Below are 17,493 nucleotides of genomic sequence, written 5' to 3'. Positions count from 1 at the left end.
GAAGCTGTATGGTAAAGCCTCAAAAGCTATGGCAGCACAGGCTAGAGGAGTTCCTCCATAACTCAGCATCTCTGTAGAGACTGGGCTGGGAATTTAGTTCCTACTCAGTGATCATATGAAAAGAAGGTATGTGTTTCTCTAGCTCCAAAAGCCAGATCTCTTCAAAGTGCTGTTTGCTACCTCATTAGTGCTTCTCACCCTGGCATTCATTAACCTTCTTCTGATGTGCTGCACAAGCTCTGCAGAATGAGGGAGTCACAGTCCTTGCAATTTACAGTTCCAGCTAATCAGTCTTTACTCTATTAAGAATCTCTATTCCAGGCTGCTCCAAGCCAGTAGCCCAGGATCTTATTTCCTAACCTGTCATTTATTAACACTGAACTAGTGTCGATATTAGATGGCTGTAAGAAGGTCAATTTTAGACTTTTATACTGGATATGCCTTTCTTTTGCTATACTGGGATGCTGGAGGAATTGGGCTTTTTTTTTTTTTTTTGTCCAAGTCTTTGATAGATTCAGGTTGGATTATTTCATGCTGATCTTCTGGAATAACTATGTCTGCAAACAAAATCTTACATGTCACTAGTAAGCCTATTCCCCAGGTACACTGGGAAATTCTGTCCCAGAGTTGTCAAGGTCTGCTTTGCAACCTTGGCAATTTCCAATATCCTGGCAATCCAAAAAATGGCTTGTCTGGATTTTAGTGCAGCAGGTGCTCCTCTGGACGTGGTTCTGGTTTTCTGCATTTGCTGGCTGCAGCCAGCACGATCCTCCCAAGTCAGTCCATGCACCCAGCCCTCTGGAGAGGGATCCACAGGGATGTGACCTCAGTGGCACTGAACAGTGGCATGGGTAGGAATACAAGTTCCTGCAGATCAGAATGATATTACTCAAGGTCAAACACATTTATGAAAAAAAATTTGAAATAATCCTGAAATACTGGTAAGGTAGAAGTGGACATTGTTTTTTGTGTTGCCTTCTTTCTGATTGTTTGGGACTAGATGTTTTTCTCAGGTGATTCTGTAGTACAAGGTCAGTCCATTCATTATTAGAAAGCAGTGTTTCTTTCTCCCCAGAGCTTAATTTCTAAGCCTCAGAGCTGCATTGTAAGACAATAGATGGTTAGAATTGATTTTAGAAAGTTATTGTTCACAATCATTGTTCAGTATGTTCCAAGGTTGCTACTTCATGCTTTCTTATAATTACAATCTCCACTTCACCAACTTACTTGTAATGTTTGGGTGACTTGAATTGAAATACATTATGGTTTTGTGTGTTGTTTTTTCTATTTTTAGTTTCACAGCCCCCCACGCCCCCCAACAAAAGCAATTTCATCAGACAATTTAATTGAGAAATCAATTTTAGTAGATAAACAAGTCTTATACTGAATGCCATGTAAGTATAGAGTGCAATCATTTGTCTAAATAGTGCTGCATGTTTTGACTTGGAACAATTTGTCCCTCATAGCTAATTTATAAGTTTTGGTTGTGTTCAGGCTTCAAATGAGGTTTAGCAGTGTTGGGAAGAGGAGGGAGCTAACCACTGTGCAAGTTTGCAGCCTGTACTTGGTGACTTCCAGCAAGATACATCATTACCCTCAAGAATTTGTGATTACAAATTACTCCTCCTCTTTTCAGTTCGGTCAGCAAAACATTGGATCTAATTTTATACCAGTGCTGACCTAATTTTAGGAAACTTGAGCTCCTGTGGGTCCTGTGTTACTCCCTAGCCTATTTTCTGTGAAGCCCCTCTTACAAGGGGATTATGAGGCTTGTCTTGGAGTCTAAAAATCTTGACCAAAGGCAACACTTAGAGCTATTTTTATGTAGGCACTTGTTGCTTGTATGAGCTATACCCTGCTGTAACTTTTCCTTTAAAGCTTTCCTTAGGTAGCAGTTATTCTGATTTCTTGCTGCTTGTGGATGCAGTAAAAGATGGAGCACAAAGGGAATTTAAATTATCTGAATTCTTTTCAACCCAACGCATTTCTCAATCACGCTTATTTCAAACGCTAGCATTCAAGTCTGCTCGATATGGCTTATTATGATGTGAAAGCTTAGGTCTATAAATAATAAATTAAATATATCATAGCTTACCAAACAAATAGTTTCCAGGAGAAGAGCAAGTGATTCCACTCACTTAGATAGTTATTTATTGCACAAGCATTTATACGAGTAGGGGGAGGGCATTGAACCATTTCTCTTGGATTACAGACAATCCCTTCTTTTTTTTGAAATAGCAATGACTCTTACAGAAATGGCTGGAGAACAGAGTGAGCTAAAAGAAAGTGCTCCTTTCAGGGAAGCTAAGCACACCGTGCCCACTTCCCTTTGACACAGCAAAATGCCATTGTTTGGTTATTGCTTGCACACTTTTCCTGTTTCAATGTACCTGAGTCATCACAGTTGAATAGTGTCCATTATCTGTGAGAAACTGTGAATAGGGGATGATGAAGTGGTGGTTTTCTGGAAAGAAGCAGAATTAATCTTCAGAATTCCCCATCCCTTATCAAAGGCCTTCTGATGATCTGAAAACTGACAAGTGTGAGCATTGTTAAAATTCATGTGGCTTAGAAAAAGCCCTGTTGGATTTTCCATTTAAGCACATTTTTAGGCTGGGAGCTTTTACACCAGTTAGAGATATATTGATTTTTAAAAAGAAATTATTGACCTTTAAAACCCTGGAGTCAGCTGCTGCCTGGCCTATTGGAGACATTCAGATATTTATATTCACAGAGGCCTAGGTAAGAGCTGGCAGTTTGGAGTCAGACCCTGGGCAGTGATCAGAATTGAGGGGTGGGTGATGAAAGCACAGGATTTGCTAACATAGAATTACACAAGACTCACTACAGAAAGCTGAGATCACACTTACAGGACATCAGTCTATATTCCAGAGGGGGGACCTTAAACTTAATTTCCTTACTACTTCTACCTTATTTTTGGGACAATTTCCATACCATCTGTGTTTTGGAAGGATTTAGTTTATTCTTCTCTTCCTATCCTGCTTGTGCTGTCATAATATTAAAAACATTTTAGCAATATTAGGTTCTACTTTCTAAGTAGTTGAGTACTCACAGACGTGTGATTGTAGGCTTCTTAATGAGGGTATACATATGAGTAACCCTCATTACATATGTTACATACATAACATATGTATGTAACATTAATTTTCATATTTACCAAAGGATGACTGGGCTATTTCTGCTGTGCCTTGTATTTATATTTTCACCCCAGAAAATAAATTGTTTCCTAAGTTCAGGCAGAGGAACAATTTTCTGGCTGTCAAAACATATCAAGAAACATTATATGAATGGGATATTAGTCAGTGAATTAACAGTACAGATCTGAAGATGAAAACAATGATGTTGTTTAGTGACGATACATTGAATCAATTATATATACGATTATAGATTAAATAATACACCTTGGGCTGCATTTCTTTCTGTTGATTTTTCTTCTGGTTTTCCTTACTTGAAATGCTCAGCTAGTATCACAGAAATTTTCATCTCCAGCAGGTTAACTGGCATAGAAAGCTTGGCTCTGGGAATCTGAGATCAGTGAAAAGAAGTTGTAATGATTTAGCATGGCTCTGAGTCACAACAGGTGGAAATCGAATCCCCACTTAGTTCTACATCTTTCTACTTCTATGCTAGTGAAACACTGGCACCCACAGTTCTTCTCTTCCATATTTCTTCAGCAGACTACAGTCCTGTACTACTTCAGTATTTTTAAGGAGATGTTTGCACCGTGTTCCTTATATTTCAGTGGTTGTTCCTAGGTCTTTTATTTCTTTTGTGCCTCTCAAGAATCACTGTCTCATACCTCCACCTTCTATGATAATCTGTTCCTTCTGGATGGGCACCCTTGTGCACTGGCAGTGGGAGACTAAAATGCAGCGTGGCTTCTGCTGTCTTGACAATTTATGGGTACTGAACTGCCCAACAGAAGATCAGAATTCCTGATCCCTATCCCCCTGTCACAGAGAAAATCCATTTGTCTCGCAGTGCTTCAGAACATGATTGACAGGACGATGAAAGGTGTTGAATTGATTCTGTAGTGTGCAGTAAATTGATGTCAGAGTGACAACCGTGTTTTACTGTGGAATCTGGAGTCTAAGAGCAGCAGCCTCCATCCCTACCCCAGCTCACCTCCAGCAGGCATTATCCCTGCTCCCACTGCAGGGGTCTGGGAGCTGAAGGGGCAGACACCTTGTCAGAAGGGTTAGAATTAAACACACATGTTCTGGTTCCTGCCCACAGTAATGCACCACAGGGCAGCCCTGGCTTTCGGGGAGGGGTCATCTGATACATCACCTAAATGCTGCATTTGGAACTTTGTTTCATTCCATTTGTGTCCAGCTCTGGGCCTCTCACTGGTCCCTCAAGAAGGACATTGAAGTGCTGGAGTGTATCCAGAGAAGGGGAAGGGAGATGGTGAAGAGTCTGGAGCATGAGTCCTGTGAGGAGCAGCTGAGGGAGCTGGGGGTGTTTAGCCTGGAGAAAAGGAGGCTCAGGGGACACCTTATCACTCTGTACAACTGCCTGAAAGGAGGCTGGAGCCAGGGGTCCTCTTCTTCCAGACAACCAGTGGCTGAATGAGGGGGAATGGCCTCAAACTACACCAGGGCAAGCTGGGCATCAGGAAGAACTTCTTCACTCACTGAAAGGCTGGTCAGGCATTGGAATGTGCTGCCCAGGGGGGTGGTACAGTCACTATCCCTGGAAGTGTTCAAGAAATGACTGAATGTAGCACTCAGTGTCATGGTTTAGTTGGCAAGGTAGTGTTTGCCAAAGGTTGGACCTGATGATCTTGGAGGTCTTTTCCAATCTTAATGATTCCTTAGTTTGTATTTGTTTTCTTTTGTATCCATCTTAAGCCTTATTTCTTTATTGATGCATCACTAAATCAACTATAAGTGTCAGAAATGTTGAGAGTAATTACTGGGAAAATACCTATTTCTTTTCTTTTTCCTTTTCCCTTCCCTTATTTCTTTCATTCATTTTCACATGTGCACTATAGCTCCCTATTTTGCCTCAGCTGTGTTCATGTAATTCATTAGCAGAAGCAATCCTGCAGACAGGTTTTTCAGGCAGTTGTAGGAAGTGCTGAGGGAACCGAGGAGTTTCCTCTGTAAATCCCACCATAATGCTGCACAGGGTTGTCTCTCTTTGTCCTGTTCTTTCCTACTGTGTAAAAGCCATCCTTCCATTTTTTAATCCTTTATGTTATGTATGCATCCTTTATGCTATGTATGCAGACAACTTTATACATTCTCTTTGCAAGAAATTGCACTGAGTTAAGATTTACATTTTCCTTTTGAGAGGCAGCACTGAAAATCTTTTAATCTTAACGTTAAACCTAGGAGTCATTCCTCTTTCCCCATTATGTTATCCAAGAAACAATGTTGAAGAAAAAATACATTATTCAGGCAGGAACCCTCCAAAATTAGTAGTGTGATGTGGTTACAATTTTCCTGAGACTTCTGAAATTATAATTTTTGGGGGTATTTTTATAAAAAATGGTATAAGTGCCTGTCAGCTCTTGAATTCTAGCTCAGGTCTTCTAACCAGTTTCCTTTTCTTTTTCAAGATTCTCTTAGCTTTCTGTGAGAAATGCATTTTGAGATTAAATTGCCATGTTTAGGCAGGATGACTGTGCTGCAGGTAGGGGGCTTTAGGTTAGCTGGTGTGAAGACAGGAATGATCCCACTCTGTTGTGATCAGCAGCTGTAAGGTCCTGCACTTGCTGCTTGTATTATCATTTTTGAGACCTGAAACTATTTTTATAATAATGGACTTACCTACATAAGATACTAGGTTTGACACAGGTAAAATTGGATGAAATGACAGGGTTGCTGTGGTATGCTGGAAGTCAGACTCATTCAGGGCTCCCATTTGACTTTAATATTTATGGATCTTTCTGCTACTTTTGGGTTTTTATATTTTTTTCGTCAAATATCAAACTCCATTGCAAGCACAAAAATCCAACTTAATTATTTTCAGCTCCTGAGGTTTCAAACCCATTAAACAGCAGAGAGGCTCAGTAATTGTTTTATTACTACTACTGAAAGTGTAATAATACTAGTGGCAACAGAGGACAGGGAGCAAAACAATGAGAGAAATGTAAAGGCGTAAATAGAATCATTAAAGCTGTTTCACACGAGATAAACACCAATGTTAGGTTAATATTTCACACCACAGACAGTGGATTTAATTAACTCTTTCTTTCATTTCCCTCCTGAAGAAACTAGATGTACAAATATTTGGCTTTCTTAGAAATGCAAGGCTTTCTGTATTGCTCCCTTCCCTCTCAAATCTGTCACCAGCTATAAAGAAGTTAACAACTGTAACATAGTAGGTGCTTTCTGCAGTTCCTGGTAACACAGAGGCTGGCTATTTTAGCTCTGTCCTGGCCCAGTTCTGTCCTGTTTTGCTCTCCAAGAGCAGTAAATGGGATATGCACAGTTCCAGGTGGCTCCTGGCAGGGTTGGGCAGTGTTCTGCTGCACACCCCGGGGGTGTACACAGGAAGGAAGCCTGAATTGTGTGCTCCCAAGGCAGGGGCTTATGTGTTTCATGACCTGGAGTTTCATGGGATAATTTCTTCTTTATTATATATTCAGTGTATTAGACATGACACAGTAGTGACTGTAAAGTTGTAAGGATGCAGTTGTGAGGAAGGCAGAGCTTGTAGGTGTTTAGGAACTGAAGAAAAACTACTCTGCTCAAAGATTCCGTGTTCTTTTCTGTGTATGTGAAGATACCTATTTAATTACTTTCCTAGAGCCTTGCCTCAAATGTGATTCGTAAAACTGTGGTTGTATTTCTGTTTTGAAGGAGGTTTTTGGCTTCTTTAGGATCTGGAACTTTTCTGGTGTCACACATGCACATGTATGTGTATACAGCATGCAGTTTCATGGGATTTTTGAATGTCTTATCTTTCTGAGTTTCATGACAGAATCTGTAATGTTTGCAACTTAGGAAAAACTTGAGTCTTCTCATTGCAAAAGTTGGGAAGAAGTCTTTAACAGGGAGTTACGTATCTCATTTTCTGTTACCACCATACACTTTGTGCTCTTGTACATCTTGATGCATTGATCTTGTCCCATAAACCCTCCAGTATCTCCACAACACAAAAAATCATTGGTACATGACTTCAAGTGTGGCTCCAAGTTTCCTTATGAATCAACAATTTACTTGGCTTTTACTCTGGTTGCTTCACCATGTGGATCCAGGTATTGGTCTCTGAGTAACCTACAGATCACTTGGATGATGCATGTTTTGTTAAATGTTACCCAGCATTGCTGGTGCTCTGAGGAATAAGAACATTTTTCTCAAATACACACCATTGTGTTGGGAAAGACACGAGGAGAAATAGGAAGGAAAAGCCATACAGACATTGCTGAGTATAACTGAAAACTCAGATTGTGTCTAACATCCATTTCAGATGTGTCATGCAGGAGAAATGCCCTGGAGAGTGTACCCTTTGCTTTCACAAGTGTTTCCCATTGGACAGTTGTTAGGTTATTCACACAGATTGTCTTTAACAGAGCATTCCTAAACTAGCCAACAAGTCAGTAATGAAATTGTCTCAAAACCTAAAGAGAATAGAATAACCATACTTATCTTCCTCATAATTTTGGAGATTTGTATTACAATCAAAGCAACACAAACAAGCAAGCTGATATTTAGTGAAAAGACTTTTCACACAGTAATGAAGTGAAAGAGAAGAAAAAAAGTATTTTTCTGTTGGTTCAGTTTTGAAAGACACCAGTTTTCACAAATCCAGATAATTTGACAAAGCTCGAGTATGGGAAAAGCTACTTTGTGATAAACACAATATTGTTTTTATTTTATTTGAGGAAGAAAGAACTAAAATGGTGCCTTGGAATCTGCATCATCTGTGTTTTATTATAGAGAAAATACACACCATTGGATTAAATAAATACAGAAATAATACAGATTTTAATGGAAAAATAATCAGTCCTAACAAAATAAAAAGAAAACTAAAATTCCTGCTTTTATTTTAAAGAAGAGTCTGTTCCAACACAGTTATGATTGAAATTGGACATATTGCCTTGTATTTATATTAGATTCTGACACTATTTCCACACATATACTGAGTACACTACATATTTGTTACATTACTCTTACTTTTTCAGTTGGATGTACCCTTCACCAATGCAGGTAATCAAAGTTTCAAATTCTTTTGAACTGAAAATGCTAAAAGAGTGTGGTAAAGTTTGTTGAAAAGTGCAAGAACTGAAAGTAAAGAAAGCAGTAGTTCTTATAAACCAAGTTCATTCATTACTAACTTAGAGAGTGTTTGAAAGATGCCAGGAAAGAGTGTTTCACCCAGAGGGTGTTTGGGCACTGGAAGAGGCTCCCTAGGGCAGTGGTCACAGCACCAAGACTGCCTGGGCTCAACAAGTGTTTGAACAACTCTCAGGCCCATGGTGTGACTCTTGGGGATGGTGGTGTTCAGGGCCAGGAGTTGGACTTGCTGATCCTGATGGGTCCCTTTCAGTTCAGAATATTCTACAATCTTCTTATAATTCTAAGTCTTATAATTCTAAGACCTCTTTACTTAAAGAAAAGTGCTGTTCTCAAAAGGTAATGCCTAATCATGAGGGTTGGATGTCTATTTTGCATCACATATGTGCCTTGTTTAACCCCTATAAACATCCTCAATCTTAGACTGAGATTAGAATTGATTTTAATTGATGGGAGCAAATTACAAGAAGGTAGTGGAAAATGTGCAAAGCATTGCTTATTCTAAAAACAGGGCTTGTGTAAATTCAACTGGAAATACCATCTTCATTATGATTAATAGAACTGTTCAAAGTGTTACTTGTAGGTGCAGTTGGCTTACCTTATAACAAACCAGTATGCAGTGGGGAGCAGGTAACTTTGACTATTCAGGGTGCAGGGAATAATCTATAACTGCTGGAGCTACAGTGACATTAACAGAGAGTATGAAAGTGGCTAAGTGTGCTTGTTTTAAAGGAGATGGAACGTAATCCATTTTTGCAGGCCTCTGTGCAGACAGACTATGGTTTATCAAGTTGTTGGGATGGATTTGATACCTCTCTTGAGGTTGTTACCAAGAGCTTGTTGTTTCCTGATGTGTAAAACCTTGTTGATTTGTTTTAGAGCTCTTCATCTTTGGGTGGAGCTTTATGTTCAAATTAAATATACAGAAATACCAGAGAATTGAAGAACCTTCTATTCAAGCTGATTTTTTGAGAAGACTGTATGTCTGGACATTTTTCTTGTCTAAATGAAATCAGTTGTGAGACTGAATCAATTTAATTAACCAAAGCAAAAATCCTGCCTCTCCTGAATTCAGTTTCTGGATGTGAAATGCCAAGAAGGTGTGAAACTCAGAGCTGAGGGGATCCCTGGCCACCCATTAGAGCAGCTGACTCTACTTTGAGCTGGTTTGTGGCTGGTTTTGTCCTCTAGCTCAAGCAGAGAGCCAGAGTTGAGCATGTCTCTGTCTTTTCTCCCAGTTCCAGGGTACCAGCCCTGCATCCTATTGGTCCCTGAACATGTTTCACTGATAGTGGATTCTCTATTTTGAGTAAAATAGGTAGGAGAGTAGGTTGCATTGTGCTGATTTTCCTTGTGCTGTCATCCCACCTCACCAGCAATGAATGACCCAAGAGTCTGATCATAGAGAAATAGCACTGGAAGTGTTTGTTTATTTTGGTGAAAGTATTATGCCAGGAATGAAGCCTTTCACAGAAAGACCAGTGATAACCCCATGCCACTCATAAAAGTCTTGCCACCTGGACCACAGCCGGACCATTTTTCTGTCACTGATACTAAATGCCATGTGTTTCCTTAATAATTCATCTTGCAACAAAAAAGACTCAAGTTAAAGCATGTGTTTCTACTTCACAAACAGCTCCTTGCACATGTGCTGACTTTGCAGCTGCTTTCTGCAGTCTTTGACTTCTGTAATTAGAGCAACTGGCCAGCCCAGCTAATGATATTAAACTGACTGGTCTAGAATGTCATTTATCTCAAGGGTTTAATTTGCTGAGTACAGGGCAGCACAATACAAGGTTTGCATGTGTTATGGCTGTGACTTGATTTTTTTAGCTCTTGTTGCTAAGTTACAATAAACTGTTATCACAGGAAATTGCCTGCATTTAAATGGGCTAAGATTCCACCTGAAAGGAGCCACCCAGATGAGAACTGATAATATTCTGACATCTCAGAAGAATGGAAAATAACACAGAAAAGCCCAACTTGTGAGCAGGATAATTTTGTATTCTAGACATTAGCCAGACAGGCTCAAAAATAGCTGCTCAGACCCCAGAGACTATGACATGTGCTTCCCTAGCAAGTCACTAAGAGCTGGTGTACAATAAATAGGTACTAATTTAAAAATAAGTTACATTAATACTAATGTGTTAATAGAATACCAAGTGTTAATAGAATCACAATGATCTGTTGTCTGAATTCTACTTTAGAATTACTTTCCCTGGAAATAATCTGATACCCTTTCAGTCAGGCACCAACCAAGCACCATATCTGTATGCTAAGAAAAATAAGTAAATTTCAAAAAAAGTATCAAAGTCTCTGCCTGTGTCCAAATGACTGGAAATAATCTTAAAGCATAATGTTGGTAAATGCCTTCAACTTTTACAAGTGGAAAATTGTACCATATTCTGATGGGAAATGATGTAGAAGCCGTGCTGACACATCAAGATGTTGTCCTACCTCTTCCCAAAGCTCTGTATTAAATTTCTGAAAATTCTCTGAAAGAAGAACCCTTTTTCCCCTAATCTGTTTTAAAGAGTGCATGGAGGGGTAGTAGCTAAGGGCAGTGTTCATTTGTGCCATGTTTGAGTTAATTCTAACAATATCCATGCTGGGTCAACTGACTGTGGGTCTTGGTGCCTACTGGGAAGCTGAGTGGTGTTTTTTTGCTAGCTGCTGATACCTGTTTGATCTCCATGGGTGTGACCAGTGTGGGACCTGTCATCTTCCTTGAGCAGAGAGTCCTTTTCATGGCAGTAATGTCAGGGCAGCTTTTAAAAAAGGGTTTGAAAGTCAACCCTTAATAAACCTATTGCCAGCTCACAGAAAGTCTGAACAAATAGAATGTGGAGGTTATTGCAGAGAAACACCAAAAAAAAAGGTGTGGGAAACACAGCTAAATTCAGTTACAATTGTGACACTTTCCACAGTACAGAAAACCTGTAAACCAAACCAAATGTCTTCCACTGCAGTTACACCATTAAAATCCAAAGGTAAGACTGTGGGATCCTGCAATGTGCACCAGCTGGTCTGATACGCTGTTTGTAGGTCTAGAAAAATGTGACCCTGGGTTAATTTTAAAGGTGTCACCCTCCAAAGAAAGCCATTTGCTAAAAAGCATTTGATTGACAGAAATGAAGCTGTAGACATTCAGGGAAAGATTTCCATTAAAATCACAACTAAAAACTGTCAATCAGCCCCAGCAGAAACCTGCTTAGATAACTCTGCTAGAAATGCTCTACCTCCTCGGAAAAGAGGAGAATATTTTGCCAGGATTTCAGAACGGGGAGAAGCAGCTTCTCCCTTTACTTTAAATTGCTGTGCCAGAGACATTTACTGTCCTTGCAAAAACCCTCCTGCAACGCTGAATTTTTGATTCACAGCAGAAAAAAGCAGAGAGGAATGCAGACAGAATATGTAGTGCAGCACTGCTTCAGCAGACTTGTTCTGGTGATTTCAGCGAGCACTACTTTTGAAAAGCCCGAAAATGGATAGCATCTATACGAGAACCCCTCGGAGAGAGGGGGAATGACAGGGAAGCGTTTCTGCGGACTGTGGAATTCCAACTCATTAAAGTGTTGAAACAAGTGCTGTGGGAATGAATCCACACGGAGTCCATGACAGACGCCTGCTACGCTCCATTCCCAGCAGCACCACACAAAAGCCTCATCATTCGGCAATATTGAGAAGCTTCTTGTATCCACGGGAGCAGGTGGCAGTGCAGCCGCAAAAGTTGCATTAAGGGGAGAAAATGCGGCCACTGGGTTATATTTTGACCTGCAGTCTCTGCCCCCGGGGGGAGCCGGGCGGTACGCACTGGGTTAACACCAGAAAGACCCACTGATGGCATGTAATGACAGGTGTTGAGACACCCACCCAATTCAGTGCCAGTGCCAGCTTTCGCACACAGCCTGGACTCCCTGCAAGCCTTGGGCGGCTGTAGGGTGAAAAAAAAACCAACAAAAAAAGACACTTAAATCTCTTACCTTGGTCTAGTCCAGTGTAGCTTTTTGGTTGTTCTCCGTCCACTATCAGAAAGAGATAAATTAATGGCAGATTCCAGTGAGTCATCCTAAATGCCAGAGTAGGCTCGCTGCCGGGGCCGGCTGCTGGCTGCCTGCGCGGTGTGACAGCTGCCGGCTGGCCGGGGAGCGAGCGTGTCCCATTCTGCAGCCTGCGGCAGGGGGAGAGGGGAAGGCCGGGGGAGGTGGCAGAGACAGCCGGAGAGAAGGGCCGAGAGAGGGAGAGGAGAGCGGCAGAGGCAGGAATATACCATGTGGCTGCGGGCTCCCCTTCCCCGCCTGCCCTCCAGCCTCGAAACGCGCTGCCCCGAAGTTACTTTTTAATATGTGATGCGCTCTCCGATTTTAGAGCATCCCTGCTCCCGTCTTCTCTGTAGTCTGTGCTCGGAGGAACTTCTCGGCATTTCGGCGATTACATGATCATCTCTCTCCTTGGGAGGCTGGCGTGGATGCTGCACGCAGAGTACGCTCAGTGAGGGAAGTCTGTGTGTGGCTATGTGAAAAGCAGCACTCGGCTCCTTGCAGCAATTTTATAGGCTGTTTATCTGGGAGTGGGAAACCCGGGGCAAGGGCGGTAATTCTGGCATCAGAGGGGAAGAAAACAGGAAAAAATGTTTAGAGCGACGAAATTGTACACAAGTTGGGAGAGCAACATTTCTTGGTTACTCCTAAAAGAGCAAGGTTGGGATAATTTCCTGGTCTCTAGTTTATCCTATAAGGATGTGTCTCTGCAGATCAGAAATCAATGCTGGACACAGAACCCTTCCTGGGGATCCCCAAAATAATTTTCCAGAGGGAAAAGGAAGCTGTTAGAGTGGGTTACTTGCACGACATGGAAAAGATTTCTCTGGGCAAACACTGCTAGTTTCTACCTAAGTCTCCAAAGTATGGTTTGATAATTTCATTACACTCACACCCCTTGTATCCATAAGTTTGTTTATATGAATATTTTCTTAGGAAGCTAATAGAGAACAGCTTCACAGAAGCTGTTGAGGGCTGTAAATACTTTAGTGTCACTAGGAAAGTGGGAGAAATGTTTAGGTTCTCTGTTGGCTAACTAGTTTTCTAGTTTGTGAGCTTTTGAATGGTCTTTATTAAAAATATTTGCATTACTACCTCTGTGTCAAGCTATGCTTAGATGCTCTGAATATTTGTCAAATTTATCTGTATCTAAAAGGGGTCATGGTGTTTCATATTTTGTATTCCTGAAATATGACTGTTTGTGGATGATCTTAATCCTAATTGGCTCAAAATTCTCCAAGAAAACTAGGAAAGTAATTGCAGCAAAAGGTGAAAGAGCTAAGACAGGTGTATATTCTTGCTTAGAAAACTGAATGTAGGATAGGCCAAATGACTGCTCCAGTTAAATATCCATTAGGTGTTCTGCCTGTGTTTCCCTCTGCAGAGTACAAAATGATTGTGTGATTTTTTTTATTCTGGTCTTATTGGATAAGGATGGTCCTGTAAGAATGAGATATGAGCTCTTCAGGTTTATTTTTTACATTTGATTTAATTATATATAAAATTCTGGCTGTGCTGAACGTAGTAGGGATTTACTGGACTCTAATTCATAATGAGGCAGAACAGCAGCCCATATCCAAGGGCTTAGGAAATGTTTCCTTAGGCTGATTGCAGGCAAAGTCACACTTTGGGTTGTTTTTTTTTCCCCTGAAAATTTGAACCAACATGACAACTTTCTCTAAACCCCTTTAATTTCCACATCTAACTCTGTATGGTGGCATGAATAGTAAATACCTGTGTAAAGAGATTTCTCCTTCAGCCTGTGAGTGAATAGCATGAACTATATCCACAAGAGTGTTTAATCTGAGCTCTCTGTGGACCTAACTTCATCAGGAGAAATAATCATTGGTACTGCTGGGTAGTGGCCATGGAGAAGTGCATCATTATGGATAATCAGCTGTGTTCAAGATGTTTATCCAGGGTTAATTCAGGTCTCAGAAGTCCACCAGAATTGTAAGTGTATTCAAGGTGTAACAGACCTCAAGTGGAAAATGGTTGGGTAGGAGAAGAAAAAGATTTTGTGCCATGGAGGACACCTGCTGTAACAAAGACTGTGCTTCAGCCACTCTGGTACTGAAATTTTCCCTTAAGATCCTGCACCACTGGGAATATTCAGTGGAGAGAGAACAGGCAGGGACAGTTATCAATGACTGAGGATATAAGCAAACTCTTAAACACATTTCTCTGGAGTGACAGAGGCAGTGGCTGAAGCTGGGTGTCCTCCATGGCAGGATAGGAGTGAGTAGAATAATTGAAGTGACTGTGACTGACATTCTTGCACATTCAGAGAACCACAGGCTTGGTAGCTCATTCTTTAGTACCATTTTTTTCACATTGATAGAAATGTCACTGCATCACCCACTCATGATCATATCAATAAGACATTAACATTATTATAAAAGTGATCATGAAAGCATTTCAAAAATAGGAAGGACTCCCTTGAAATCTATCTTTCTATAGCCTTGTCCTTTAAATTCCTAAGGGGATACTTTATTAGTTCTTTGCAAATTCATTCTCCATTGAAATTTGACCCAATGCAAGAGATGGGGAAGAACAGATCCAGTTTGGCTGGAAAGTTTGCTGCTATTGCTTTGTCAATGACTGTTTTTGTCAGAGTAAACATGGAATAAATTCCAATTCCAATTAAACTTGTAAAGTTACATATTATAAAAGCTGCATGAGTAAAACTGTCTCAGATGTCTATTTATTTAGACGCCCTAGCTGATGACAGGAGCATTAGTTTCTGGAGAGATTGATTGACAACCTTCTTCAGATTAGATAGTGGAGATTTGCATATGCCAGAGTAGTCCTTAGGTTACTAATTGCCAAAATAATTGGGAGTCTTTTCTGCAGAGATAATGAGCAGGTCAAGAATCAAATTGAATTATAAGTCAGAAGTTGGCAGTGTTGCATACAAAAACTTGTAGTGCAACTGCATTTGCCTGTAGCTGCCATGGAGCCCAGGCTGCCTGAGGAGGCTGTGACATCTCTACCACTGCAGTATTCCAAACCATCTCAGACAAACACAACACCAGAGGGCATCCAGAAAAAAAAATTTAAAAAAAAATAAAAGTATTTTTACTTAGAATGTGGTTACTGTGATTTTTTTCCTACATGTTAAATAGCCACTGAATATACAAATGGAATGAGGTCAGAGCTGGTCCTTTTCCTTGACTTATCATTGAGTGCAACAAAATGGACTTGATGATCTCAAATATCTTTTCCAACCTAGTTAATTCTGTGATTCTGTGAAAATCACATCATTGCAGAATCACTTTGGACTGATCAGCTTTATCTGTTGAGTGGCTGGGCACTTCCAAGAAATGACCAAAATCTCTGGAAAGCAGTGATTTTCCTGAGTTCTTCTGAAGCAATGTAACCCATGTACTTATTTCCTACCTTCCCATATCCAATTCCTCATGCTAAATTTCATCTCCTCACACCTCCTTGTATTTTGTTACAAATAAAGAGAGAACATTATTATTTTGCCTTTTTCTTTTACAGACACATGCTTCTGTGTTTAGTCACTGTTAAGACTCCACACTCAACTAAAAATTTTGCACTTTAATTTAGGTGCTGAATATTTTGTTATTTTAAACTCCAGTAACAAATTCCAAGCATTAGACCTGCTATAACTTCTCTCTCAAGCATTATTTTGATGTTAAAGTAATAAAATTAGAGTTCTGGAAAGTAAAATAGATTTGAGAGAAATTTTAGCCTTGACTGTTAAGTGCAAACCCACTCCAGTGTTGAACTGCTATCTACAGAAATCATCGACTTAAAAAGTTCAATTCCAGAATGTAAAACCACTACAAAAGTTGTATCTTTTCTTTCTTTGGTTTGCAGCCCAAAATATTACATTTGATGGTAAAAACGTATTTATGTTCAGGAATCTGAACTCATTGTAATACCAGTGTGTTTTTTGGCAGTTATTATGTCCAGATGTCTATAAATATGAAAAATGATGTTTTCAAAACCAATTAAATAAATGGTATTAATGATTGCTTTGGCTGAAAAGATGGCTACACACAGCTGCCATTAGCTGTGTGTAGGTATTTGTGTTTCTGTTTACTTTTGAAGTTTGAAAAACCACATGGAGACAGAACACAAGACCATGTTAAAAAAAAGAAAAAAGAAAAAAGAACTTTTTCTCTGTATATAAATAAGTTGTAATATTAACCGGGGAGAATATTTTGTGATTGCTGAAGCTGGTGGAAAAGCTGAAAATTGTCCTTCTTTTTCCCCAATTCCATTTTGTGAAAAGATGGAGATTTTTTAAAATCACAATTTAGAAAAAAGACACTGAATTGGACTGATTTCATTCCTATTCCACAGTGCAGCTCAGCCTATGTTTTTCTGGGTTTTGCCTGCACTCTCTGAATGCTCCAGTGCTGTGGATTTCTCAGTTGCTGTCATCACCTTGTTGCAGTAGTTTAGTATTTTTGTTATTAAGAAGCTTGGGGTAGGTTGTTCTCTTTGCCTGATGTCTAAGGCAATGTCTCATCAGAACAGTCCTGACAGAGTTCATTGATTGTCTCTGTTTGTCCTCATCATGTCTAAAGGGAGCTGATTCATTCCTTTCTGTTCCTGCAGCAGATTTTTAAGCAATTGTTGTGTCTGCCCGCATCTCAGCTTATGAGGTGGGCAACCCATCTCTGAATACATTTGCCTCTCGCTCTGTTCTCACATGAGAGGACACTTCAGAAGACAGAGGGATGCTCCAACCTACAGAGAATTCAAGTGAACTTAATTCTTCGGTGCTGTACTGGTGATTCAGTATCCCTGCACATCAAGGAGATGATCTCAGGTTTCTAAAGCAATAGCCTTGACATATAATGTGCACTGCCTGATTTTACAAGGATGCTGAGCCCTTGGAAACAGATGTTATAAAGTGTTTTTAATACTGTGGCTTATTTCAATTGCAGTTTGCATTGTGAAACGGTATTTTGGTGTCTGAAACCTTCCTGAAAAAAAGGATCCCTTTAGTTCTGTCATTTTTAAGGACTTGAGCCTTAATTTTATTTTTATTTTCTCTGTTAAATTGGGACAAAATATATTTGGGCATTGGTGTTTTTATAAGATTAATTAATATGTGGTTATAAAACCAAAACTCTCAACATTTACCTGGAACTAAGAAAGATGCAAATCTCTAAGGCTGAAAATTCTTTAACAAATATTTTCAC

The 17,493-nt window shown here is 40.0% G+C and overlaps 1 protein-coding gene across 4 annotated transcripts in view; it reads right to left on the bottom strand.

The window, feature by feature from the left end:
- RASGEF1A (RasGEF domain family member 1A) overlaps nucleotides 1-12,782 on the bottom strand; it is a 155,759-nt gene extending 142,977 nt beyond the window's left edge. For all 4 annotated transcript variants that reach the window (XM_015633204.2, XM_015633207.2, XM_015633205.2 and 1 more), the window contains exon 1: nucleotides 12,254-12,782. The gene's annotated coding sequence lies outside the window, so the exon portion shown is untranslated. The remainder of the gene's footprint in view (nucleotides 1-12,253) is intronic.
- Between the last annotated feature and the right edge of the window lie 4,711 nt (nucleotides 12,783-17,493).

The sequence above is a fragment of the Parus major genome, chromosome 6 (assembly GCF_001522545.3).
Source record: "Parus major isolate Abel chromosome 6, Parus_major1.1, whole genome shotgun sequence".
Classification (NCBI taxonomy): Eukaryota; Metazoa; Chordata; class Aves; order Passeriformes; family Paridae; genus Parus; species Parus major.
This window is presented reverse-complemented; position numbering and strand designations above follow the sequence as displayed.